Genomic DNA, 25,750 nt, shown 5'->3' with positions numbered 1-25,750 from the left:
TGTGGGGAAGGGTGGGATGGGGAAGAGGGATAAAAGACTACAAATAGGGTGCAGTGTATACTGCTTGGGTGATGGGTGCACCAAAATCTCACAAATCACCAGCAAAGAACTTGCTCATGTAACCAAACACCACCTGTACCCCAATAACCTATGGAAAAAAATAAACAAAATGCAAGTGAATAATCATAAAGGTATTCATCCTCATTGTCTTCTCATTGAGAAGGCTGAGGAGGAAAAGAAGGAGGAGGGGTTGAGTTTTATTGTCCCGGGGTGGTAGAGACAGAAGAAAATCCACATATAGGTGGACTCATGTAGTTCAAATCTATGTTGTTCAAGAGTCAACTGTTCTTTCTGTCTCTATGAATCTGTCTATTCTGGGCATTTCATATAAATAGAATAATGCCATTATGTTGTCTTTTGTGACTGGCTTCTTTCACTTAGCATAATGTTTTCAAGGTTCATACATATTGTAACATGAATCAGAACTTTTTTATTGCTGAACAGTATTCCATTGTATAGAATCAGCCTGTTGTGGGGCTTCTTAGTGTCCATAATCACGTGAGCCAATCTTCCTAATAAATCCCCTCTCATCTACCTATCTATCTACCCTATTTTCATTCATTCATTCATTCATTCATTCATTCATCTAACAGCTTTTTAACTAGACTTTCCTCTTATTTGCTAATCTTCACTCACCTTCAACCTCACTTTAAGAAGAACCTCGTTACCAGTTCCTAAGACTTTGGGAGTTCTTCAGTGTAAGTTGGACTCTTCACAGCTTCCCAACCACTGCTATACAATTTGACACCCTCAGGTCTTCTAATTCAGTTGTCACTGGTCTGAGTGCTTTCCACCATCCAAAATTTTGTTTTTGCTTTCTCCTCTCCTCTTTGTCCCTGTGGTTTATGTCTTTTTTGTGTTTCAAAATCTGTTTAATTACTCTTTAGAATAACTTGAGAATAAGAGTTAATGCATGCATTTTACCTGCATCTTTAACTAAAATTTCTAGTATCAATCTCTAATAATAAGAGATGGCTTTAACCTGATTTTATAAAATCAATACAAATAGTGTAAAATTACTGTGCCAACATCATAGAAAACCATAAACAGTTAACTTAGACAGATACATGCATACATGAAGCTATAAATGATACACAATGTGGCTCTGGTTTTCATTTTAGACAAGCATGATGGACAGAAATCTCTCTTGGTCCTTCTTGATCCTTCCATTGCCATTGGTTCATTGTCATCTACTGATCTTTTTCTGTCACACACATTGCCTATATCCCACACCTTCCTCTATCAGTAAGTCCTCTTTCTGGTATTAAGAATTTTATATAGGCATACTTCAGAGATATTTCAGGTTCGGTTCCGGACCACTGCAATGAGGCTAATATTGCAATAAAGTGATTCATATGAACGTTTTTGCTCCCCAGTGCATATAAAAGTTATGTTTATACTATACTGTAGTCTATTAAGTGTGCAATAGCATTATGTCTAAAAATTGTACATACTTTAAAAACACTTTATTGCTAAAAAATGTTAATGATAGGCTGGGTGCGGTGGCTCACGCCTGTAATCCCAGCACTTTGGGAGGCCAAGGCAGGCAGATCATGAGGTCAGGAGATCAAGACCATCCCGTCTAACACTAAAATACAAAAAATTAGCCGGGTGTGGTGGCACTCACCTATAGTCCCAGCTACTTGGAGGCCAAGGGAGGGGAATCGCTTGAACCTGGGAGGCGGAGGTTGCAGTGAGCTGAGATTGTGCCACTGCACTCCAGCCTGGGCGACAGAGTGAGACTCTCTCTCAAAAAGAAAAATTGCTAATGATAATCAAGTCTTCAACAAGTTATAATCTTGCTGGTGAAGGGTCTTGACATTGATGGCTGCTGATTGATCAGGGTGGTTGTTGCTGGGGGTTAGCATGTATATTCGTTGGAGTTCTTCAAAGAGATAGAACCAATAGGGTAGATAGATAGGTAGATGAGAGGGGATTTATTAGGAAGATTGACTCAGTGATTATGGACGCTAAGAAGCCCCACAACAGGCTGACTGCAAGCTGGAGACTCTGAGATGCTGGTAGCATGGCTCAGTCCAAGTCTAAAGACCTCAGAACCAGGGAAGCGGGTGGTGTCACTCTCAGTGTGAAGTCAGAGGCCTGAGAACAGGGGAAGCCATTGGTTTTAGTCCTGGAGTCCAAAGACTGGAGAGCCTGAAGTCGTTGTCCAAGGATAGGAGAGGAAGAGTGTATTCCAGCTCCAACAGACAGCACAACATAACTGCCTTTTTCTGTTTTGTTTTCTCCAGGCCCCTGGAAGATTGGATGGTGCCTGCCTATACGGAGGGCGGATCTTCCCCTCCTCGTCCACTCAGACTCACATGCAAGTCTCCTCTAGAAACACCCTTGCAGACACACCCCAAAATAACACTTTTAGAGGTTAGTATGTTTCCTTAAACTAGTCAAGTTGACACTTGAAATTAACCATCATCACAGGGTGGCTGTGACCATTTCTTTTTTTTTAACCAGTTCAGAATTCATCTTTATCTTCTACTTGCCTCATCAGTGTAAGTTTAAAGTCATGTTTTTTTAGACATTTATACTTGTGTACATAGACAAATAAACTCATATTGGATGACAACTGATTTTTTTAAAGTCCAGGTAGAGAAAGAAGCAATCATTTTGAACTAAAATCTGTCTACATTTTTTTAGTTACTATTCAACTTGCTATTGTTTAGCAAGAAGCAAAGTTTCCATAGTGTTCATCTCAAATCTTACTGCTTTACAACTGCGGTACACCTTCCATTAAAAATAAAAAGATGAAGCCATCAATCCAGTGATTAATTTGACATAGCTTTCATTGGGAAAGGGCAGCTGGGGGTGGGTGGGGGCATTGGCAAAGAGACCAATAGACAAAAAGGTAACTTAAACAATTAAACATACAATGGTTTTATTTTTAAAAGAGAGAGAAGTGTTACTTTCAACAATTGGAAAAAAGCACTGAAAGCCCATGGGTCAAGCCGTAGACAAAACCATGTTCTATCTTAAGTAGGTTCTTTTTTTCCTCCCTCTCTTTTCTTCTTTTCTTTTTCTTTTTTTTCCTTCTCTTCTCTCCTCCTCTCCTCCTTTCCTCCTCTTCTCTCCTTTTCTTAAAAGCTCTCCCCAAACCATCAACGCTTTTAAGCCTCCCCAGATGCCTTCATCACCAGATTTCTTGGGTGAGGGCTTGTAGATGTTTTCTTTTCTGGCGGGCTTTCTGGTACCTCATCTTCCTTGGGAGAAGTAATCTTTTCCTTCGATGGCTTTGAAGCTGTGGGGCGACCCACATTCCCTTTGCCTTTCACTGGACTTGGCGTCACTGTAGCCTTTAGCCTGGGTTTGGACATTTTCTTTTCTTTTCTCTCAGGTTTGGACTTCTTAACCATCTTTTTGTTTTTCTTTTTTGAATTGCCATAGTCACTACTGTCATCATCTTCCGTCAGGAAATCTTCATTGCTGCTGGAATTCTCCTGGAAGGGTGCCTCATCCTCTTCTTGTTCTTCCTCATGCCCACATCTCCCATGAGCTCTGTTTGGAAGCTGCTTTAGATGCTGCCTGCTGTGCTGGCGTACATTTTTATGAACTTCATTTTCATCTTCATTATCCTCTGCTCAGTGAAAATCATCCTTCTTTGTCTTCAGATCTTTTTCTTCTGAGTCCTCACTATCTTCCTGTGAATTCTTTCCAGATTGCCTTATTTTTAGCTTCTAGGGGAGATGATGAAATTTTCTTAGTGATAGGGCCCGAATCTCTTCCATAATCTTCATTTGCATCACCAGATTCCTGAAACTGTGAGTAATCAACAAACCTTCCTAGTTCTGAAGAGTCGCGACATGTTCTCTGTCGAAACAAGACAGAGTCGAGAAGCCAAAGACCAGGACACCCTCAACCCCGTGCACTTGGCGGCCACCCACCCCTCCTAACTTCAGCCGAACCCTGAGCTGCCGGCTTCTCAAACTCTGCTGCTTTTTGGTTTAGAGGAGCCCCCCGCTCCCCCTTCTCGTCAAAATGCAATCATTTCTTAAAGTAAGACAATGAAGTTTGCTGCATCGATTGACTCTTCTTTTCATGAAAGATTTCTCTGTAGCATGCAAAGCTATTTGATGGCATTTTACTCACAGTAGAACTTCTTTCAAAATTGAAGTCAATCTCTCAAACCCTGCTGCTGCTTTAACAACTAAGTTTATGTAATATTTTAAATCTTTGTTGTCATTTCAATAATATTCACAGTGTCCTCATCAGGAGTAGTTTCCACCTCAAGAAACCACTTTCTTTGCTCATCCATAAGAGGCAACTCCTCATCCATTAAACTTTTATCATGAGATTGCAGCAATTCAGTCACATCTTCAGGCTCCACTGCTAATTCTAGTTCTCTTACACTTTCTACCACATCTGCAGTGACTTCCTCCACTGAAGTCTTAAAGTTCTCAAAGTCATCTATGAGGGTTGGAATCAACTTCTTCCAAACTCCTGTTAACATGGATATGTTCTCCCATGAATCATGAATGTTCTCAATGGCATCTGGAATGGTGAATCCTTTCCAGAAGGTTTTCAACTGACTATGCCCAGATCTATGAGAGAAATCACTATCTATGGCCACTATAGCCTTACAAAATCTATTTATCGGCTGGGTGCAATGGCTCATGCCTGTAATCCCAGCACTGTGGGAGGCCGAGGTGGGTGGATCACCTGAGGTCAGGAGTTCGAGACCAGCCTGGCCAGCAAGGTGAAACCCTGTCTCTACTAAAAATACAAAAATTAGTCAGGCGTGGTGGTGGGTGCCTGTAATCCCAGCTACTCGGGAGACTGAGGCAGGAGGATTGCTTGAACCTGGGAGGCGGAGGTTGCAGTGAGCCAAGATCATGCCATTGTACTCCAGCCTGGGCAACAAGAGCGAAACTCCATCTCAAAAAAAAAAAAAAGTATTTTTTAAACAATAAGACTTGAAAGCCAAAATTACACCTTGATGCATGAGCTGCAGGATGGATGTTGTGTTTGCATTAAAACATTAATCTCCTGTATAGCTCCATCAGAGTTCTTGGATGACCAGGTGCATTATCAATGAGCAGGTAAATTTTGAAAGGAATCTTTTTTTTCTGAGCAGTAGTTCTCAATAGTGGGCTTAAACTGTTCAGTAAACCATGCTGTGAAGAGATGTTCTATCATCCTGGCTCTGCTGTTCCATTTGTAGAGCACAGGCAGAGTAGATTTCACATAATTCTTCAGGGCCCTGGAACTTGCAGAATGGCAAATGAGCATTGGCTTCAACTTAAAGTCACTGGCTGCATTAGCCCCTAGCAAAAAATTCAGACTGTCCTTTGAAGCTTTGAAGCCAGGCGTTGACTTCTCTCTAGCTACGAAAGTTCTAGATGGCATTATCTTCCAATAGAAAAGGTTTCATCTATGTAGAAAATCTGTTGTTCATTAATTATCTCAGCTAGATCTTCTGTGTCACTTGCTGCAGCTTCTCCATCAGTACTTGCTGCTTCACCTGGCATTTTCATGTTATTAAGACAGTTTTTTCCTTAAACCTGATGAACCAACATCTGCTAGCTTCAGACACTTTTCTGTAGCTTCCTCACCTCTCTCAGCCTTCAGAGAACTGAGGTGCATTAGAGCCTTGCTCTGGATTGGGTTTTGGCCTAAGGAAATGTTATGGCTGGTTTGATCTACCCAGACCACTAAAACTTTCTCTGTTTCAGCAACAAGACTGTTTCATTTTCTTATTCATGTGTCCCATGGAGAGGTGCTTTTAATTTCCTTCAAGAACTTTTCCTTTGCATTCACAGCTTTCCTAGCTGTTGGGAACAAGAGGACTAGCTTTCGGCCTATCTCAGCTTTCAACGTGCCTTCCTTACTAAGCATAATCATTGCTAGCTTTTTATTTAAAGTGGGAGATGTGCCTGTAATCCCAGCACTTTGGGAAGCTGAGGCAGGCAGATTGCTTGAGCCCAGGAGTTCGAGACCAGCCTGGGCAACATGGCAAAACCCTGTCTCTACCAAAAAATATAAATATTAGCCAGGCATGGTGGTGCTTGCCCGTAATCCCAGCTACTCAGGAGGCTGAGGCAGGAGAATCACTTGAACCGGGAGGCGGAAGTTGCAAGGAGCCAAGATGGCGCCACTGCACTCCAGCCTGGGCAACAGAGTGAGGCTCCGTCTCAAAAGAAATTAAATAAATAAATAAAGTGAGAGATGTGCAACTCTTTTACTTGAACACTTAAGAGGCCACTGTAGGGTTATTAATTGACCTAATTTTAATACTGTTGTATCTCAGGGAATAGGGAGGACCCTGAGGAGAGGGAGAGAAATGGGGGAACAGCCAGTCAGTGGGAAGAGCCGGTTGGTGGAGCAATCAGAGCACACACATTTATTGATCAAGTTCACCTTCTTATGTGGGTGCTGCCCATGACTCCCCAAAACAATTACAACAGTAACATTGAAGATCACTGATCACAGATCAGTATAACAGAAATAATAATGATGAAAAAGTTTGAAATATTGTGAGAATTACAGAAACGTGACACAGAGACCATGAAATGAGCACATGCTGTCAGAAAAATGTCAAAGATAGGCTGGGGCATGGTGGCTCATACCTGTCACCCCAGCACTTTGGGAGGCCAAGGTAAGAGAATCACTTGAGCCCAGGAGTTCAAGACAGTCTGGGCAACATAGTGACAGCCTCATCTCTTAAAAAAAAAAAAAAGTGAAACCAGGTATGCCTTTAATCGCAGAGCATTCCCAATCGCTCAGCCCACCACTGCTCCTTTAAGAAGGCTCTTTGTGATGTTCTGTGGTTCTAGCCCTGCACATTCCCAGTTTCCTCTTGCATGATTCTACCTTCCACTGAAACAGAGCAAGATCTGCTTAAGATCCTATAAAAATGACTTTGGCATGTGCCCTTTGCCTGGGAACAGCTTTTTCAGTTGCTGCTGCTGCTGTGTAATATGTTAGGTTACATGGACTACCGTTTTTTGTTAAAGAGAATGACTTCCAAGTTCAGTAGGTGCTTCTTGAAAATATAGTTCCCCGTGATGCAATAATAATTGATTCTGTTATTTCCTAATTCTTGTTCTTATGTCTGTGACATATGACATGTAACTGAGACACAGTTCCTATATTTAATATTTGTTGTTTGTTCCACAATCTTTTCATAGTTGGGATTAGGTTGAACATTACCCTGTTCTATCTGAATTATATGTAATATGCTATAAATTTGAATAATCCACGGTAAGATGATTTTAAGCTTAACTCTGCCCCAGCAGGTGATAATTATTTTATTAGAGCATTCTGCATCTAGTCACTCCGCATAGTGTTGACTCTTGGTTTGAAGTCACACCTCATGCCTGTGGTTCAGCATGCATCTTTGGGCCTCAATGTCTTAGAAAAACTTAGCTTAGTGGACTGGATTTACAGACCTGGGGAGGACATGGAAATTTCAAGTTTCTCATCCAGAGTCTTCTTCCAACTTGCTGTGTGGCCTTCTACGCGTCATTTCATTCTCGCTCGATCATTTCTTCATTTCAGCATGGAAACAGAGCCCATTAGCTTCTCAAGGGCATTGTAAGAAAGGGGAGAGCAGTGGTCAAAAAGGAAACAAACTGAAAAATATCAAGATCCCTTCAATAGTTCTGACCTCTAGTGAAAAAAGGAACAAGGCGGTACCGGAAAACCCAGCATGTATATAGCCAAAACCAAAGACTTGTTGTTGTAAAGAAAAGGGAACAATGTCTGATTTTAACATTCACATATTCCAAACCACAGTCTTCCAGGTCTCACTCCCGCAGCCAAGGCTGATGGTAGCAGCCAGGTCTAGAGGAAAGTTTCCAGAAAGCAGATTTTGGCAAAGGTTGCCTTTAAACCTGCAGAGAATACAATTCCAGTTTTTGGGGGTTTTTTTCTTAAGCACATTTTCATTCCTTTTTGCCACAGAATTTCATGGACTATGTTTATCTTTCCTTTTCAGGTCATGGTATATAGACTTTTCACAGTCAGACGTGAGGAGTAGACATATTTCTTGAGTGTTTTTTTCTTTCTTTCCTTACAAAATTCTTTCAACTTGGAGGTGGAGCCAAATTCTAAGATTATATTTTCAGAGAATCATTTTTCTTATGTGATCATTAAATTACTTCAGAGAAAGAATGAGATATTAAAGTCCACTCTCTGACTGCTTTGAGAAGAGGCTCACATGTGCCAGGTGAAAGGAATAATTATTGATTTTAATTCTATTCCCTGGACAAATGGCCCCTGTGGCCCAGAGTCCTGGCACCCGGAGATGGCAGTGAGCCCTGGGTTTGTTTAGGATAGTTTTGTAAACAACAACAACAACAAAAAAAGCCACTGCAAGTGCACTGGTTTTAGAGGAATGCCCAAGAAAATTGCCCTCCGTCTCACAACATGTCATTACAGAAAAACAGAAGTCCCTGCATTCCAATCTGATTTTTATTTAACTCTGCAAGCCTGTAAATTTTGCCATGAGGTAAGGGGTCGATTCAGAGCTCCAGAATCCTTTTGGTGCCACAGACACTATTTCAAAATGGATATGCTTTTGGGTTTCTTAGTGTTATTCTGCTAGGGTCATGGAATAAATGGGGCTCTGTCTGAGGAGAACTCCCAGTCCTGGTAAACAAGAACCAGGATGCCTGGTGGTCAAAGTAGCTGCCTTGCGTTTTAAAGGTTAGGAGTTCAAATCTTGTGGGTTTGAGCTTGGGTTAAAGTATCCACGTATCTAGGTTGAAGAAGCAATAACGTTGCACAACGGAATCTGGCTTACCCATATCTAATTTCTGGCTACAATTAATTAAATACATACTTCCTATGGAATTCTTTACCTTGTAGATCGTGGACAAAGGGTCCACATTCCAGAGGGCACAGGAAAGCTTTACTTTCCAAGCTTCCTGGGCTGTACAGTGTATATAGATTTGAATTCTACCACATAGGCATGCGGTTCATATTTGTCACATTCCTTAAATTCTGATAGACCTATAGCCCTAGGCCTCCTTTCTCCTCTTAATTTTCTTTTCTCCTGATTTCCCAGGGAGATAATAATTTACAGGTTTTCTTTTTAATTTTTTAATTTCTATTTTTAAAAACAGAGTCTTGCTCTGTCATCCAGGCTGGAGTGCAGGGGCGCCATCTTGGTTCACTGCAACCTCCACCTCCCTGGTTCAAGCTATTCTCCTGCCGCAGCCTCCCAAGTAGCTGGGATTACAGGCATGTCCACCTAATTTTTGTATTTTTAGTAGAGACAGGGTTTCACCATGTTGGCCAGGCTGGTCTTCAACTCCTGGCCTCAAGTGATATGCCCACCTTGGCCTCCCAAAGTACTGGGATTATAGACATGAGCCACCGTGCTCAGCCTAATTTACAGTTTTAAAGACATATTTTTTTGCACAGATGACCCATTGGAAATAGGCCCCATTGATAGAAAATATAACCTGTATTAGGGCCTGCAATTGTAGTGGTCTAATCTTTGTAATGCTTTGTTTTTCTATAGCATTTCAATGTTTATGAAACATATATATGTTCTCTTTTTACCCTTAGTGTCTTCGAAGAAGGTAAATATTGTTCCCATTTTGTGGATAAGAAAAATGAGAACCAGAGCGATTAAGGGCTTGTTCAAAAGTACTCAACCAGTTAATGTCAGAGCTGGTACTTGAACTCAGGCCTCTACAACTCTAAATGTTTTCAATGATAGTAGAATTGCCTCTAATGGCAAAACATTGTAGAATCATATTGATGTTTCAGATTATATTGCCAGTCGTACTTCGTTGAGCTATGCTTGGTAATGCCACTGCCATCTTGGAAAGAAAATAGATGCTGAAGTTCCCCATAGATGCTGAACACTCAGAAAGTGCCAATAGTTGCATCGATTTGATTGTATCTGCTACCTCATTCCCTCTGAAACACCTGCAAATAAAGGAAAATAACTAACCCATTGTGCCCCCATCTAAGAATGCCTGAAATCAGAAATATCCCAGCATTGTGACCTGAAGTTGCCTCAGCAGGAAGTTCTGTTTTTTAAATTAGGACTCTAGCCATTTTTTTTTCTAGTAGCTCTTATTGCCAGTGGGGCTTTGAGCAAACAGTTCCCAGGAAAGCTGTCTATACCTACATGATATGAAGACAATAATGATACCTGCTTCCTGTCTACCTGGCAAGTGTGTTGGGAAAAGCAATAAGATAATGTCTGTCATGTGCTTTGAATGCCTAGAAAGAAAGATAGGGTTTATGAGCAAGGGTGTAATTATATTGAGTCAGCCATGATATCATTGTCTATATTATACATATGTGGTTGTTGCCTAAGACACTGCTGAGTATAATTTGGCTCTCATATTTGATGTTTTAAGGACATGATGATGTTACAATAAGTTAGCAGAAGAGCCTAAGTTGGGAAAGGAAGGTGTCCTTTCCTTTCAAAAATTCCTGTATGACTGAAATTTATTTTAGGCTATCTTCTCCAGCTGGTCCTGCAATTAGGACGGCCTCCAGTGTTCACAAAGCACTCCTTCCATTTCTTCATCAGTCAAGTGATTCCTCCTCTAGCTGGTCCAGGATTTACGGCAGGAGGGTGACCTGGAGAAGAGAGAAAATGTGTCCAACTCTACTGAGGGACCACTACAATTTAAAAGCCCAAATAGAGGATTTCTATGACCATGCTTCTAGCAAACCCATGCCTACCTGTCAGGCCAGTTCCCATAGAGCAATGTCCTGTCCCACACCTAACAGGGCCAGAGCAGATGACTTGCCCCCAACCACCATTTGAATTTGTTTAAAAGAATAATTCTAGGCCGGGAGCGGTGGCTCATGCCTCTAACTCCAGCACTTTGGGAGGCCGAGGCAGGTGGATCACCTGACGTCAGGAGTTCGAGACCAGCCTGGCCAACATGGTGAAACCCTGTCTCTACTAAAAATTCAAAAATTAGCTGGGCATGGTGGTGGGCACCTGTAATCCCAGCTACTCGGGAGGCTGAGGCAGGAGAATTGCTTGAACCTGGGAGGGGGAGGTTGCAGTGAGCCAAGATCACGCCACTGCACTCCAGCTTGGATGACACAGCGAGACTCCATCTCAAAACAAAAACAAAAATAAAAACCAAAACCAAACAAACAAACAAAAAGTAATTCTAAAACCACAACTCATAACCATTCAAGCACCTTTTGGAATGCCAGGCACTGCCTAGGGCACTAGAGATACAGATGTTAAAACATTATTCCTGGGCCAGGCGCTGTGGCTCTTTCCTGTAATCCCAGCACTTTGGGAGGCCAAGGCAAGAGGATCTCTTGAGTCCAGGAGTTCAAGACCAGCCTGGGCAACATAGGGAGACCCTGTCTCTATAAAAAATTAAAAAATTAGCCAGGCATGGTGGTGTGCGCCTGTCGTCCCAGCTACTTCGGTAGTAGGGCTGAGGTGGGAGGATTGCTTGAGCCCGGGAGGTCAAGGCTGGAGTAAGCCATGTTCATGCCACTGCACTCCAGCCTGGGTGACAGAACGAGACCCCATCTCAGAAAACAAACAAACAAACAACCCAACAACAATAAAAACTTATTCCTTAGGGAAATGGCTGTCCAAGGAGGAGACACTTGGAAAGGACTAGCACCCAGTAAAGTGCCTGAGACACAGTAGGACCAGAAGCACACTCACCGAATGAATGGCCAATAATGTATTACAAGGTGATGAGGACCATAATAACAAAAGCACAAGGTGCCATGGGAGCATGTTAGCGGCCACCTAAGAGTGGTAAGAGGAGGAAGGAGAGTGCATGGAAGACCATGTGTAACGGCTTCACAAAGGAAAGAGTGGGCAAGCCCTTGATTTGTGATGACAACAGCACAGAGTGTCAGGCTTTTTATTCTATTCTAGTTCACTTAAAAAACAAACAAACAAACAAACAACATGCAAGTCTCAGCCCACTAAAGGTTTCAAGACACAGTGTGAAAGTTCTATATTATTAGAAAGGATTTTCTCTTCTTCACACCTGTCAGCCTAGGAGCCAAGGTCTAGACAACAGAATTAAAATGTTTGCTCAGGAGTTCCTAAATTTCTGCCACTGAGCACAATCATTTCCACTCCATCTTAACATTATTTATTTCAGTCATGAGCAAACATCGGTATTAGTTTCCTATGGCTGCTGTAAAACATTGCCATAAATGTGGAAACCTAAAACAAATATATTCTTTCATGGTTCTGGGGGCCAGAAGCCTGAAGTCAGTGTCACGGAGCTGAAATCAAGGTGCCGGCAGGGCTGAGCCCCTCCCAAGGCTCTAGGGGAGAATTCGCTCTTTTTCTTTTCTCCCAGCTTCTGGTGGCTGCTCCTTTCTTCGGCTTGTGGCCACATCACTCCAGTCTCTGAGTCCCTGGCCATGTTGCCTTCTACTCTTCTGTCTGTGTTGAATCTTCCTCTTCCTCCCTCTTATTTAGGGCTCACTGGCAATCCCTCTGTCGAAAGATCTATAATTTAATCACACCTGCAACATTCTTTTTTTGCCATATAACTTTCACAGGTTCCAGTGATTAGGAGGTAAACATCTTCAGGAGTTGAGGGCGCTATTCAGTCTACCACAACATCTCTGTCTGAATCACCGAGTCTCCAGTACAAACCTGTTGAATATCTCAGTTGAGTTTCTCTTTGCTTTCATTCAAGAAGGCAGAATAACTCCTCTCCTCTTTCTTTACGGGAGAAGAACATGGGCGAGAGGATGGGAGGTAACTTTTGCTGAGCCCCTACATTTGCATGCACTCTTCATAGCAAGATTGTGCGTAGCTATTATCACCATTTTCCAGATGACAAAGTCGAGGCTCAGTGGGGCTGAGTGACTCGCCCAGGTTCTCCCAGGGAGAAGAGTCAGAATTTGACTATGGATCTGTCTGATTTCAAAGCCCATGTCCTTTCTGTTATATCAACATTCCTCAAATTTCAGGAATGCACCAGCACCTCATAAAGGAAAAAAAAATATCTACAAGCTCCAGTTTGAGAAAAAAACTAATTTAAGGAACTAAGTTTTATCCTATAAAAACATAAATTTTACTTATTTATTTCTTTATCTTTTATGAGACAGGGTTTTGCTCTGTTACCCAGACTGGAGTGCAGGGGCACCATCATAGCTCACTGCAGCCTTGAACTCCTGGGCTCAAGCAATCCTCCAGCCTCAGCCTCCTGAGTAGCTGGGACTGCAGGGAGCACACCACCATGCCCAGCTAATTTTTTAAAACAAATTCTTGCAGAGACAGGGTCTCACTGTGTTGCCCAGGCTGGTGTCAAACTCCTGGGATCAAGGAATCCTCCCACCTCAGCCTCCCAAAGTGCTGGGACTTGTAGGCATGAGCCACCACACTTGGCCTGAAACATACATTTTAAAATGCTCAAATTGTCTCCAAATCCCAGTGACGGACACACCTGTGTGAGAAATGCTGCAAGACGCTGAAGTCCCCCTCATTTCTGAGGACTCTGTTTTCAAGGATCTTTTTTTTTTTTTTTTTTTGGAGACAGGATCTCGCTTTGTCACCCAGGCTGGAGCACAGTGGCATGGTCATGGCTCTGTGTAGCCTCAAACTTCTTGTCTTAAGCAATCCTCTCTCCTCAGCCTCCCAAAGCACTGGGATTACCGGCATCAGCCACCGTGCCCGGCCTCAAGGCTCTTAAAACTAAGACCCAGGATGGCCACATTTCAACCATGTTGCGCCACTGCTTAGGAAATGCTTCGGTGAAACAAAGCATTTGCCACTAATAAGACTTTAACACCAGCAATCTGTTAATATTACAGATGTAAGTTAAATATTTCCACCACAGAGATGCTTCATCACCTTCAGTCAGATTAATGTAATGGCCGTGGCATTTTCTGACCTTAATCTGAATGAAAGTTTACCTGGATGTCCCACGCAAGCCTTGTAGGTGAAAAATGTTATCCTTGTTCTGGCATATTCTAACCACCTGGAATAACATTGAAGCCTAATGCTTATTGAGCAGTTACTTGGTTACAGTTATTATGTGCTAAGCACTTTACATGAATTAATGTATTTAATATTCATGAAAACTTTATGAGGCAGGTCATATCCTTATTGCCCTTTACAAGTGATAAACAGAGGCACAGAAAGGTTAGGTAATTTCTCCAGAGTCCTACTGCTAGTAAGAGGTGTAGAGCTAGGATTAAAGACAGTCATCTGGTTACAGACACCATCTTTTTTTTTTTTTTTTTTTTTTTTTTTAAAGACAGGGTCTTACTTTGTTGCCTAGGCTAGATTCGAACTCCCAGGCCCAAACAATCCTCCCACCTCAGCCTCCCAAGTAGCTTGGACTGTAGGCGTGCAGCACTGTGCCCAGCCAGACACCATGTTTTAATATAACTGACAACAAAGATGTTTATTCTGTGTCCAGACTCATCTCTTGGGCCCAGGCCTGAGACCTCAAGTGTTGCACAGAGCTCCAGCCCTGTCTGCCTCCAACCTCCCTGGCCTATAGCAGTTTTGCTATATCAGGCTCTTCCGTGAGGGCTTATGCTTCCCTTTCACTGTCTATTCACCCTGGGACACAGCAAAAGGTGAAATGCACTATCCCTATATTGGATACTAGAAATTCCAATCTACTTCCTACCTCCTGTTCCAATCTACCACCGTAGAGGCGGTGAAAAGAAAAATGGAATATCCCCCCCACCATGTCTCTCTGTCTTCACTCTATTCGCTTAGTCTACCTTTTTGTTACCTTTTTCCTTCAAAGATTTCCCTGGAAAAATGCTGGGGTTACAGGAGAGACACCATGTGGTTTGTCTCAAATTTCCTAGGAATGGATAGGCTTCCAATTTCAAGAGATCCTTTGAGTCCTTAATCATTTCTTCCTTCATCATGACTCAGATATTCTTGCACACTGATCACTAACTTTGTCTATGTCAGTGAAATTTGGTTCTAGTTGAGATTCAGTTCCAGGTGACTGAGTACTTGCACATAGCTGCACTCTCTAAGGTATAGTACATTCTCATGTTCCTAAAGATTTGCTCTTCTCTTTCTAGCATGTGTTCCCAGGAAGAATACGATCCACTGTGTAAGAATGCATTCTACAATGCATTCTACCAAAGACTTGTGCTTGGTTTGTTGTCTTGGTTGCATTTCTGGGAGGCGTATTCCTGATCCTCGTCCAACTGAAGAATCTAAGTACCCAAGCTTGGAAACCCTTTCTCTAAGAATATACAGTAGTCCCCCACTTATCTGAAAGGGATACATTCCAAGACTGCCAGTGGATGCCCGAAGCCACAGATAGAACCAAGCCTCACATATACTATGTTTTTTTGATCTGATAATCAAGATGGCTAAATGATTTTGTGCAGATAAAAAGGTAGGATTCGCATCCTGGGCAGGAATGGAGTAGGACAGCCTGAGATTTCATCATGCTACTCAGAATAGCACAAAATTTAAAACTTATGAATTGTTCATTTCTAGAGTTTTCCATTTAATCTTTTTGGGTTTTTCATTTGTTTGTTTGTTGAGACAGGGTCTTGCTCTGTTGCCCAGGCTGGAGTGCAGTGGCGTGATCATGGATCACTACAGCCTTGAACTCCCAGGCTCAAGTGTTTCTCTCGCCTCAGCCTCCTGAGTAGCTGAGACTACAGGCATGCACCACCACAACTGGCTATTTTTAATTTTTATTTGTAGAGACAGGGTCTCACTATATTGCCTAGGCTGGTCTTGAACTCCTGAGCTTAAGCAATGCTCCTGCCTCTGCCTCTCAAAGTGCTGGGATTATAGGTGTGAGGCACCATGCCCTGCCATTTAATATTTTTGGACTGCAGTTGACCAGAGGTAACTGTAACTGTGGAAAGTGAAACCGTCAATAAGGGGGGACTATGGTATAGACAGTCCTCAAAAGGCCCCAGTCAATGATGAAAGCTGTGCAGATGTCCTGACAACCAAGAAGCAACTCACTGTAGAATATTATAATAATATAAAGATTACATAAGGTTAGCTTTGTGGGGTTCTCAAATTATACCTCACTTACTCTGAGGTGAGCAGATCCATATTAGTTCTACTGTTCTTTTTTGTTTAAGAAGCAGTCTTACTCTGTTGCCCAGGCTGGAATGCAGGGGCATGATCTCAGTTCACTGCAACCTCCACTGTGAAACCTCTGGGTTCAAGTAATTCTTCTGTTTCAGCCTCCCAAGTAGCTGGGATTACAGGCATCCACCACCATGCCTGGCTATTTTTTTTGTATTTTTTAGTAGAGATGGGGTTTCACCATATTGGCCAGGCTGGTCTTGAACTCCTGACCTCAAGTTATCCACCCGCCTTGGCCTCCCAAAGTGCTAGGATTACAGGCATGAGCCACTGCGCCTGGCCTCTCATTTCTTAATCATTGATTTCCAGTTCTACCTGAAAGACTCCAAACTCTGAAGTAGTTAACCCGACAGGTTTTCTCCTACGTAGTCCAGATTAGGGTCTGTGTCTGGCGTCTAAGAATCCCACAGCACCAACAGCCACCCTGACTCTCTCCTTGGATTTCATCTTTTAGTCTCTGGACTCAGCCCCAACATTTGGACATTTGCAAGCAGAAAGATATGTTCCCGAATAAGGAAGTCAATAAAAAAATCCATGTTTACATTTTTCACTCCTTTCTCATTCCCTGCACTTATAGGGCCCTTCTCTAAGATAATATCAATCTATTTAATCTGCTTCCCTAAACTGTAAAGTTCTTCAGAGAAAAAACAATCCATCAAGTGCTCTGTTTCCCCTTCACTTCCCCTGGTCAGGGTCCATCAGACAATCCGTGTGGCTGACAGAGTGAGTGAGAAACCCCAGCCCTTCCGGCCAGGTAGGCATACTTCCTCTGCCCCCAGGTTCCTTAAAAAATGGTCATTCTTATTTTGTTATTTAGTGCGGTTTTTATCCAGAGAGGTCAGTTGTTCTGAGGGGCAGACTTTCAACCAACTGATCAAGAAATCTGGCAGAACCTTTCCCATCTCAGGATTCCCGGTAGAAAGAAAACCATGCTGCATGTGGCTCTGGGAGAGGAGACCACTTCTGAGCATGGTTGGCTGCTTTATCCCCTGCCCCTCCGAGATCCTGGCAGCCGCTTTACAGAGTCCCTAAATGTTATGCTTATTGGTCATTCTGGCTACCCAGACTTTAAACATCCTTTCCCTTTGGAAAGAAGCATCCAAAAGAAGGGAGGCAAGACTCCACTTCCTACTTCAGAAGCCAAAGAGGGCAGAGAGTTTCTTTCTTTGGCGCAGCAGCTAGGGAACCAGCATATTACCCTGGGTTCAGCTGATCAGTGGCCCCAGTAGGACAGGAAGCCTGTGGGGAGGCAGAACGTTTTGGCGGTGGCTGTGCTGGAGTTGAATGTCCAGCAGCGCAGCAATGAGTGTTCAGGGGTGCCAGAGCCCAGCAGCATGATGACAAGTGCCCAGCATTGACAACACCAGTGGCAGCATGCAAAGTAGACTATCTTTGTGCCTTGCCACCTTGTTTTTTTTTTTAAACAGTCTCGCTTTGTCACCCAAGCTGGAGTGCAGTGGTGTGATCATGGCTCACTACAGCCTCGACCTGGGGCTTAAACGATCCTCCTGCCTCAGCCACCTAAGTAGCTGGGACTACAGGCACGCACCATCATGCCTGGCCAATTTTTAATTTTTTTTTTTTAATTGATGAGGACTCTCTATGTTGCCAGGCTGGTCTTCAATTCCTGAGCTCCTGCCTTGGCCTCCCACAGTGCTAGGTCATCAGGCCTCCCTAGATTTTTATCCAATTTCATCATCTGGTTCTCTAGCCTTGCACTGATTCTTTGAACCATATGATACATTTCCAATAAATCCACTTTCCAACTGAGATTTCCATTGGTGGCAACCAAGAATTCTGTCTGATAGACCATCTGTTTCTTCTTGAACACACAATCCAGGAACAACTGAGTTTGGTGGACTTGATGAGGCCATTTCCTGCACTCTTACCGATCCTCCCACTATGTGCTAATTGCTTTACTTTCTCTTAAAACTGAAGAAGCTGTGTGTGCTCCAGAAACAGCCATGCAGGACCTCAGTAGATGTGTGCCATAGAACCACAAGCAAGCTCAGATAAATGACTAGGAAGCAGGAAGATGCATCTGATGGCTTCTCTGCATGAAGACCAAATAACAGGAACCTTGTACGTGGACTCTTTTTAAAAATTAAAATTTATTTTGTTTCTTGCATCTAATATAGAAATAATTCATATTCATTGTGGAAGATCTGTGGGAAAAAAAATAGAAAGAAAAAAAGACTCACCTGTCATCTACCAAACACCAATAGACACAATTGAAATGATGATGTGTTTCTAATGTTTTTTTCTATAAAGATCTTTTCATAGCTATGTTCATCCTGAAAATTCTGAAAAGAGCAGCAACATTTCCAGTACATTATTGATATGCACACACATACAGTATATACACATTGTATTAGACTGTTCTGGCATTGCTATAAAGAAATACCTGAGATTGAGTAATTTATAAAGAAAAGAAGGTTTAAGTAGCCACAATTCTGCAGGCTGTAAAGGAAGCATGATGTTGGCATCTGCTCGACTTCTGGAGAGGCTTCAGGAAACTAACAATCATGGCAGAAGGTGAAGAGGAAGCAGGCACTTCACATGGCCAGAGCAGGAGCAAGAGAGAGAGGGGGGAGGTGCTACACACCTTTAAATGACGAGATCTCATAAAGAAGTCACTCACTATTGCAAGGACAGTACCAAGGGGATGGTACTAAATCATTCATGAGAAATCTGCCCCCATGATTTAAACACTTCCCACCAGGTCCACCTCCCATATGGGGAATTACAACTGAACATGAGATTTGGGTGGGGACACAGATCCAAACCATATCAGATATAAAGTATGTATATATGAAAATGTAATGGGAATGTTTATCATGTTATATATATTCCTCCACTTTATATATAATATAAATATTGAGATATAAACATTATGAATATAAATTATATATGTAAATATAAATTATAATTATAGGCTGGGCATGGTTGCTCACGCCTGTAATCCCAGCATTTTGGGAGGCTGAGGCAGGCAGATCACTTGAGGTCAGGAGTTTGAGACCAGCCTGGGCAGCATGGTGAAACCCCATCTTTACCAAAAACACAAAAAATTAGCTGGGTGTGGTGGCAAGAAACTGTAGTCCCAGCTACTCAGGAGGCTGAGGCAGAAGGATTGCCTGAACCCCAGAGGTGGAGGTTACAGTGAACAGAGGTCCTGCCAGTGCACACCAGCCTGGGTGACGGAGTGAGACTCCATCTCAAAAATAAATAAATAAATAAATAAATAAATAAACAAATAAAATTATAATTATACATATTATATTTATATTATATAATATAATACATAATATAATTATATGTAATGTAATATAGAATTATATTATATATTATAATTATGTTAATGTTATAATATAAATATAAATTATAAACATTTATATAATATCATATATAATATTTATATTATCACTATAAATATATTTATATTTATGTTATATAATATATACTATAATATAAGGATTCATATAATATATAACATATATTATAAATATTCATATTATATACTATAACATAAATACGTATATTTATCCCCAGTACTAAATATAAGACAGTGAACTCTATTTTTCAGCAGGAAGCATTTCTCAAAGTGTCACATAGAACACTTATTCCTCCATTTGTTAATATCTGCTATACACATAATATAAAAAGATATTTTCTTGATCAGATAAGTTTGGGAAATGCTGAGCTAAAGTCAAACATGTTTCTTTATTGCATGAATTTTCAGAGCTTTTAACACAGCAGAGTGCAAACATGCATTTCCCAACCCCTGTGTGACCACAGGACTCCCTTTTAAAGCACATTTCTCAGGATTAGTGTTTTAAGGAGCACGGACCCAGAAAGCTTAGAACTTCCTATCATGTTCCTTCTTCTTCCACCTACTTCATTATTGAAGAAACAGCTCAGAGTTGGTGGGAGGAAAAGAAGAATGTATTTCAGACACACAAAAGCAAAATTTGGAAAAGAAATAACAGAATGGGACCTTGGAAGTGATTTTCCTTTGTGGATGTGTTTATCTGTAAGGACATGTTTGAGGGTATGAGGTTCACAGACAAATGCCACGATTCGCACCCGAGAGAACTGAGGATAGAGCCATGCTGAATTCTAAGGGGGCAATCTTGTCTTGAGAAATATTGCTTCATAAGTGGGTCTACCCCTGCTTAAGTAAAATATCCAATTAATTTACTAGAACGCTGCATTGTCTGACTACAAGCAATTAATTTAATGTTACTCAATATCATTTCATTATTTGCCTTCCAAAAAAGTTCTATATAACACATTTTCTAAATGATGCAAACAAGGATAAATGAGAAAATAAGGTAACACAAGAGGCATCGTTGAAGATGATGAGCATGTTCTTACTGGAACAAAGCTTGGGTTGACACAGGAAATCTCCATAAGAAATCCCGTTTTTGCCCCATGACTTTCCCAACTGACCTAAAGTCTGGTCAATTCCAAGTGGAGTCTGCGCAGAATCTGAATTCATCCACAGATTAAGAATGAAAACATGCCTCTTCCATTAAACCAACAAGTGTGAATGCCAAACTGCAATTTGACATATGCAGAAATTGAGGGAAACTGGAAGTAAAAAAAGAAACCTGAAATGGGTGATGTCTCCTAATAAACACCTTATTCACCGCCAGCTCTGCAAACTTGCTTTGTGCCAAAACCCATCCACGAGACTCCACAATACTCCTGACCCTGGTAGCTGTCATTTTTGGGATACGCTAAGCGTCTAGGAAAGTCTGGGAAATACCAGAGTTCAGAAGCACCTTCTTTCTGTGAAGGAGCCTAAAGGATATTCCAAGGCAACTTTCTAATTTTTTGGTTGAAATTTTCTTCATGCTTCTGTTTGGTGAGCTGCTCAGCTGACTCCCATGCCTGAGCTTCACAGTGCCAGCTCCCGCTGACCCTTGAGAGGGAAATGGAACCTGAGATTGTCAAAGCTGGAGGGGACCTGAATGATCATCCCCTCTAGCCCAACCTCCTCTGTTTACAGATCTGAAGGCAGGGAGCCTGAAACCCACCCAGCATCCTGGGAGTAAATGTGCTTTCCTCCCTTCTTCTATTTCTGTGCGATTTTCCCATGGCATCCGGCCAGAGCATCTACACCAGTAATGTCTAGAGGATTTATGAGGCCAAGCGATCCTTTGGGTTTCTACGCAGACCTAAACAGGAAACCCACACAAGGAAATGCCCTTTCTGTTTGCAGGCCAAATTCCCAGGATGCCTTCGCCAGAGTGCCCTGGCTGGAACAAAACAAAGGCCTGGCACAATAAATGCCCTTAGCTCCAAAGGCAGAGGTGCCCTCCCCACCTCTCCCCACCTCTCCCCATCCCCTCCCTAGTCCAGGAGGCCGTCTATTAGTTTAATGAGAACGAAACTTCCTTCTCTCAGAACTCAGCTTCACTTAATCCAACTGGTTGAGATGCTGGAGGGGGTCCCCCTGGATCTCCAGGTGGATTTCAGGGTATTACTTCTCCTTACCTGTGCAAAGTCAACCTGGGCAAGTCCTCCAGGTTAATTAACCAGACACCCTACTCACACCCCTCTTATTCTTTCTCCATGTTTAGCCCCTAGAAGATGCCTTAGAGATGAAAAAAAAAACACACGCATTTCCTAATGAAGAGGCAGCCAGATGCAGCCTCTGAGCCCTGACTGCACAGTGTGACAGTCACTCAACCCAACACAGCTCTCTTGCCTTTGCTGCAACCTCAACACCCTGCGTCCTGCCAAATCTCCTCTTCCCATTTCATCAGTCCATCTACGCTGGTGTCCAGCCATTCCAGCCCACCATGGCATTTAAAAATCTTTCCAGCTCTCTGTGGAAGATCTGAGACTTAAGAAAGAGACTGTTGCTCAGGGCTGGACAGGAAGGAAGTATGCATTCCTGGCTCCCAGAACAGAACAGCAATGTGGGTGACCCTTCGTCCCCTCCCCAAGGCGTCCCCTTGGGCCGACACAAAAATAGATTCTGTCCTCCTTGGTTCGTCTCCACCTCCCTCGGGAAAGAAGACACAGGCTTCTAGTGAGTCAACAGTATTATCGGGACTTGACTGTCTTTCAGGAATGACCAGATGTTGGGAAGAGGATAATGTGTCATTTCCTTTAACAAATAGTCCGGGCATCTGTGCATTTCCTTTTGAGCCAGCTCTTCAGGAGACTGTGCCGCAGTGACAGGGAAGGATGAATCACCCTGGCTTCTACTCTCACGGGTACTAGGGGGCTCCTCGAACCCTTTGGATTCCAGCCCTCCATTAAGAAAATATTTCTGTCCTTTGTATGCATGAGTGACACCACGAGAAGACAGCATAGGGAGTGGTTACAAGCAAAGAATTTAGAGACAAAATAAGTGCTCTAAGGGAAAAAGACAAGTAGCCAAGGAACGCTGGGAGAGGGCTTGGAGGAAGCAAATTGTTCATCCATTCCCCCAAATCAGTGGTTCTCAGTAGAAAACCAACATGAGTAACATTTGCTTGGGAACTTGTCTACCACCCCAGCTCTACTGAAACTCCAGGGGTGAAGCCCAGCAATCTCCTTTGACAAGCCTTCCAGGAGATTCTGATGTGAGCTCAAGATTGAGAACTACTGATCCAGATAGATCTTAGCTGGTCCTAGGGCTTCCCAGAAAGCATTTTAAAAAAAGCAGAGATTCTCCTCCACAGGAGGCCTACATGCTGCCGCCTCTGTGGCCACCATGTCTCTAGTGATCCCTGAAGAGTTCCAGCATATTTTGCGAGTACTCAACACCAGCATCAGTGGGCGGTGGAAGAAAAGCCTTTGCCATCACTGCCATTTAGGCTGTGGGTCGAAGATATGCTCATGCGGTGTTGAGGAAAGCAGACTTTGACCACACCAAGAGGGCAGGAGAACTCACTGAGGATGAGGCGGAACGTGTGATCACCATTATGCGGGATCCATGCCAGTACAAGATCCCGGACTGGTTCTTGAACAGACAGAAGGATGTAAAGTTTGGAAAATACAGCCAGATCCCAGCCAATGGACAACAAGTTCTGTGACGACCTGGAGCGATTGAAGAAGTTTCAGGCCCATAGAGGGCTGCGCCACCTCTGGGGCCTTCATATCTGAGGCCAGCACAGCAAGACCACTGGCTGCCATGGCTGTACTATGGGTGTGTCCAAGAAGGAATAAGTCTGTAGGCCTTGTCTGTTAATAAATAGTTTATATACAAAAAAAAAAAAAAAATGCAGAGATAGTGTGGGATGATTACCTGAGAAAATGCTTTAGCTCCCTTGCAGGGGTGGAAGGAAGGGACAGGACTTGTAAATGAGGCTATTCTGGCAAGAGGAATATCCTACAAATAGAAATGAACTGACAGCAAATAAAACAATCCAAGATGCATCTTATCTCTCTGCTCATACTGCATTAATTTGCAGCACTTCTAGAATATGGCTCAATGACGTAAGAGTATATTCACAGCATATTTTTCAGTTTAAATAAAATGCTCAATGTGGGCCCAATTATGTAAAACGTACGTGCATATCAGTCCATATTTAGAAAAAATATTAGAAGATTATATATCAAAATGTGATCATCTCTGGGTGGTGGAATACGAATAACCTTTACTTCATCCTTTATGATGTTTTGTTTTTTCCCCAATGTTTCCATAATAAATAGGTATTTTTTAATAACAAAACAACTGTAATAAAGTGACAAGCTTGTTGGGTCAAAATAGTCATTTAAAAAAATCTATATAGCCCTCTCCAGAGGCTACCTCTCCAAGAATTTATGTCACACTGATAATTAGCACCACCTGTTACACTTGTGCTAAAATGGGCACAAAGAACGTTGGATTCAGAACTTATAAAGAGATTGTTAAACTCATCAGCTCCAGTTGAAACCAGCACAGCAGGGAGAGCTGCAGAAAAATGTCAGTCAGAGCCCACCCTGGGGCTCCGGGGCCCCGCTGGGGCTGGCCCAGGGCCCTCGTGTGCTTCCAGCATGTGAATCTGGGTTGCTGAGTGTCCTCAGCAGCCTGCAGGGATCCACTGTCCTTCTGTACAGCTTTGTTCGGGAGCCCCAGCACCCTCTCAGTTTTTACACCCTGATTTCCTACCAGGGAGAGGCCCTGGGCAAAAACAAAACAAAATGAAAACACTGAAAGGGCTCTCAAAGCCTAGAAAGGAAGAAAGGACAATGGAACGTGATGTAAGGGTCGCTAAACAGCCAGTGACTCAGCGCTTCTGCACCATCAACACCAGCTGCAGCCTGCAGTGGTGGCCGTGGCAGCTCACAGAACACACACACACACACACACACACACACACACACACACACACAGTACAAACATTACACTGCCTGGAGAATGACAAAAATTCAGACTCTTAGACTGTGCTATAGCCAAGAAGACACAGAATCAAAGACTTCTGGAGCTTCAAGGAGCCTGGAAGAATATATAAGTATGTTAGATCTTAATCCAGTTTTCCATTAATATCTTTTATCAAGATCCCTAAGGAGGGCTGGGCATGGTGGCTCATGCCTGTAATCCCAGCACTTTGGGAGCCCAAGGTGGGAGGATCATTTGATGCCAGGAGTTTGAGATCAGCCTGGACAACATAGTGAGACCCCATCTCTACAAAAAACTAAAAATTAAAAATTAAAAAAAAAAATCCCTGAGGAGCTGGACTTGTCACTGGGGTCAGATTCTCCAAACTGGACCCACTGTCTGCCTGCAAGCATGGATATAACTCATTCTAATTTCTTGTGAAACATCACACGATGAAATTTGGTTAGTGTGGTAGATTCTAGCGTGGGCTTCTGGAGGAGACTTTAGGGGAAAATTCTCACCCTTCATGAGTCATGTGAGGGGCTGGCAGAAGATTCTGCACAAATCACAAATAGGAGTGGGGGTCGGGCATGGTGGCTCACACCTATAATCCCAACACTTTGGGAGGCTGAGATGAGCAGATCACTTGAGTCCAGGAGTTCAAGACCAGCCTGGACAACATGGCAAAACCCTGTCTCTACAAAAAATACAAAAACTAGCTGAGTGTGGTGGTGCAGGCCTATAGTTCCAGCTACTCAAGAGGCTGAGGCAGGAGGATCACCTAAACCTGGGGTGGTCAAGGCTGCAGTGAGCAGTAACTGTGCCACTGAATTCCAGCCTGAGCAACAGGAGTGAGACCCTGTCTCAAAACGAAACCAAACAACAACAATGACAACAAAAACCAAGTAGGAGTAGGAATCTGTCCCACAAAGTTTTGACATGGGCAATAACTCTGTCTGCAAATGTATCACCTTATTAAAAGATATATTTTTAAATTCAGCCTTTACCTCAATCCAAGTCTGTTGAAGCAACTCCTCCCACAGAATGAGCTGGGCTCACCCACTCTTCCCAGATTGCTGTGCTCCCACTGGGCCCACAGCAAGGAACCCTGCAGATTAGGTTGGTCTTAGGAGGCCTGACGCTCACCATTAACCACCAAATCCATTTGTTGGACCAGCACTGCTCATGGGACGTGATCAAAAAGCAACTTTTGTTACCCACTGCTCCTTCAAAATTTATTCCATGAGGAAAGCTCTTTCCTGCCATTAGATAAAAATTATGAGGACTCCAGAATTTTTCTGCTCGCTCTAAGGTATAAGATCATTCTATGGGCATTTTAAATCACAAAATACAGTCTCATTCGAGCAATTGTC

At 42.7% G+C, this 25,750-nt stretch overlaps 1 long non-coding RNA gene and 2 pseudogenes across 1 annotated transcript in view; 2 read left to right on the top strand and 1 right to left on the bottom strand.

Moving 5' to 3' along the window:
* Nucleotides 1-18,395, top strand: part of LOC134728880 (uncharacterized) — a 32,238-nt gene extending 13,843 nt beyond the window's left edge. The window contains exons 2-3 of the long non-coding RNA XR_010109739.1: nt 2,310-2,439; nt 18,017-18,395. This is a non-coding gene — a long non-coding RNA (uncharacterized LOC134728880). The remainder of the gene's footprint in view (nt 1-2,309; nt 2,440-18,016) is intronic.
* Nucleotides 2,878-11,755, bottom strand: LOC100984197 (nuclear ubiquitous casein and cyclin-dependent kinase substrate 1-like; annotated as a pseudogene).
* A 4,392-nt stretch (nt 18,396-22,787) lies between the features above and the next one.
* Nucleotides 22,788-23,768, top strand: LOC100977117 (small ribosomal subunit protein uS13-like; annotated as a pseudogene).
* The last annotated feature ends 1,982 nt before the right edge of the window (nt 23,769-25,750 follow it).

The sequence above is a fragment of the Pan paniscus genome, chromosome 1 (genome assembly GCF_029289425.2).
Source record: "Pan paniscus chromosome 1, NHGRI_mPanPan1-v2.0_pri, whole genome shotgun sequence".
Classification (NCBI taxonomy): domain Eukaryota; kingdom Metazoa; phylum Chordata; class Mammalia; order Primates; family Hominidae; genus Pan; species Pan paniscus.
Note: the sequence above shows the minus strand (reverse complement) of the source record. Positions and strands in the feature narration are given on the sequence as shown.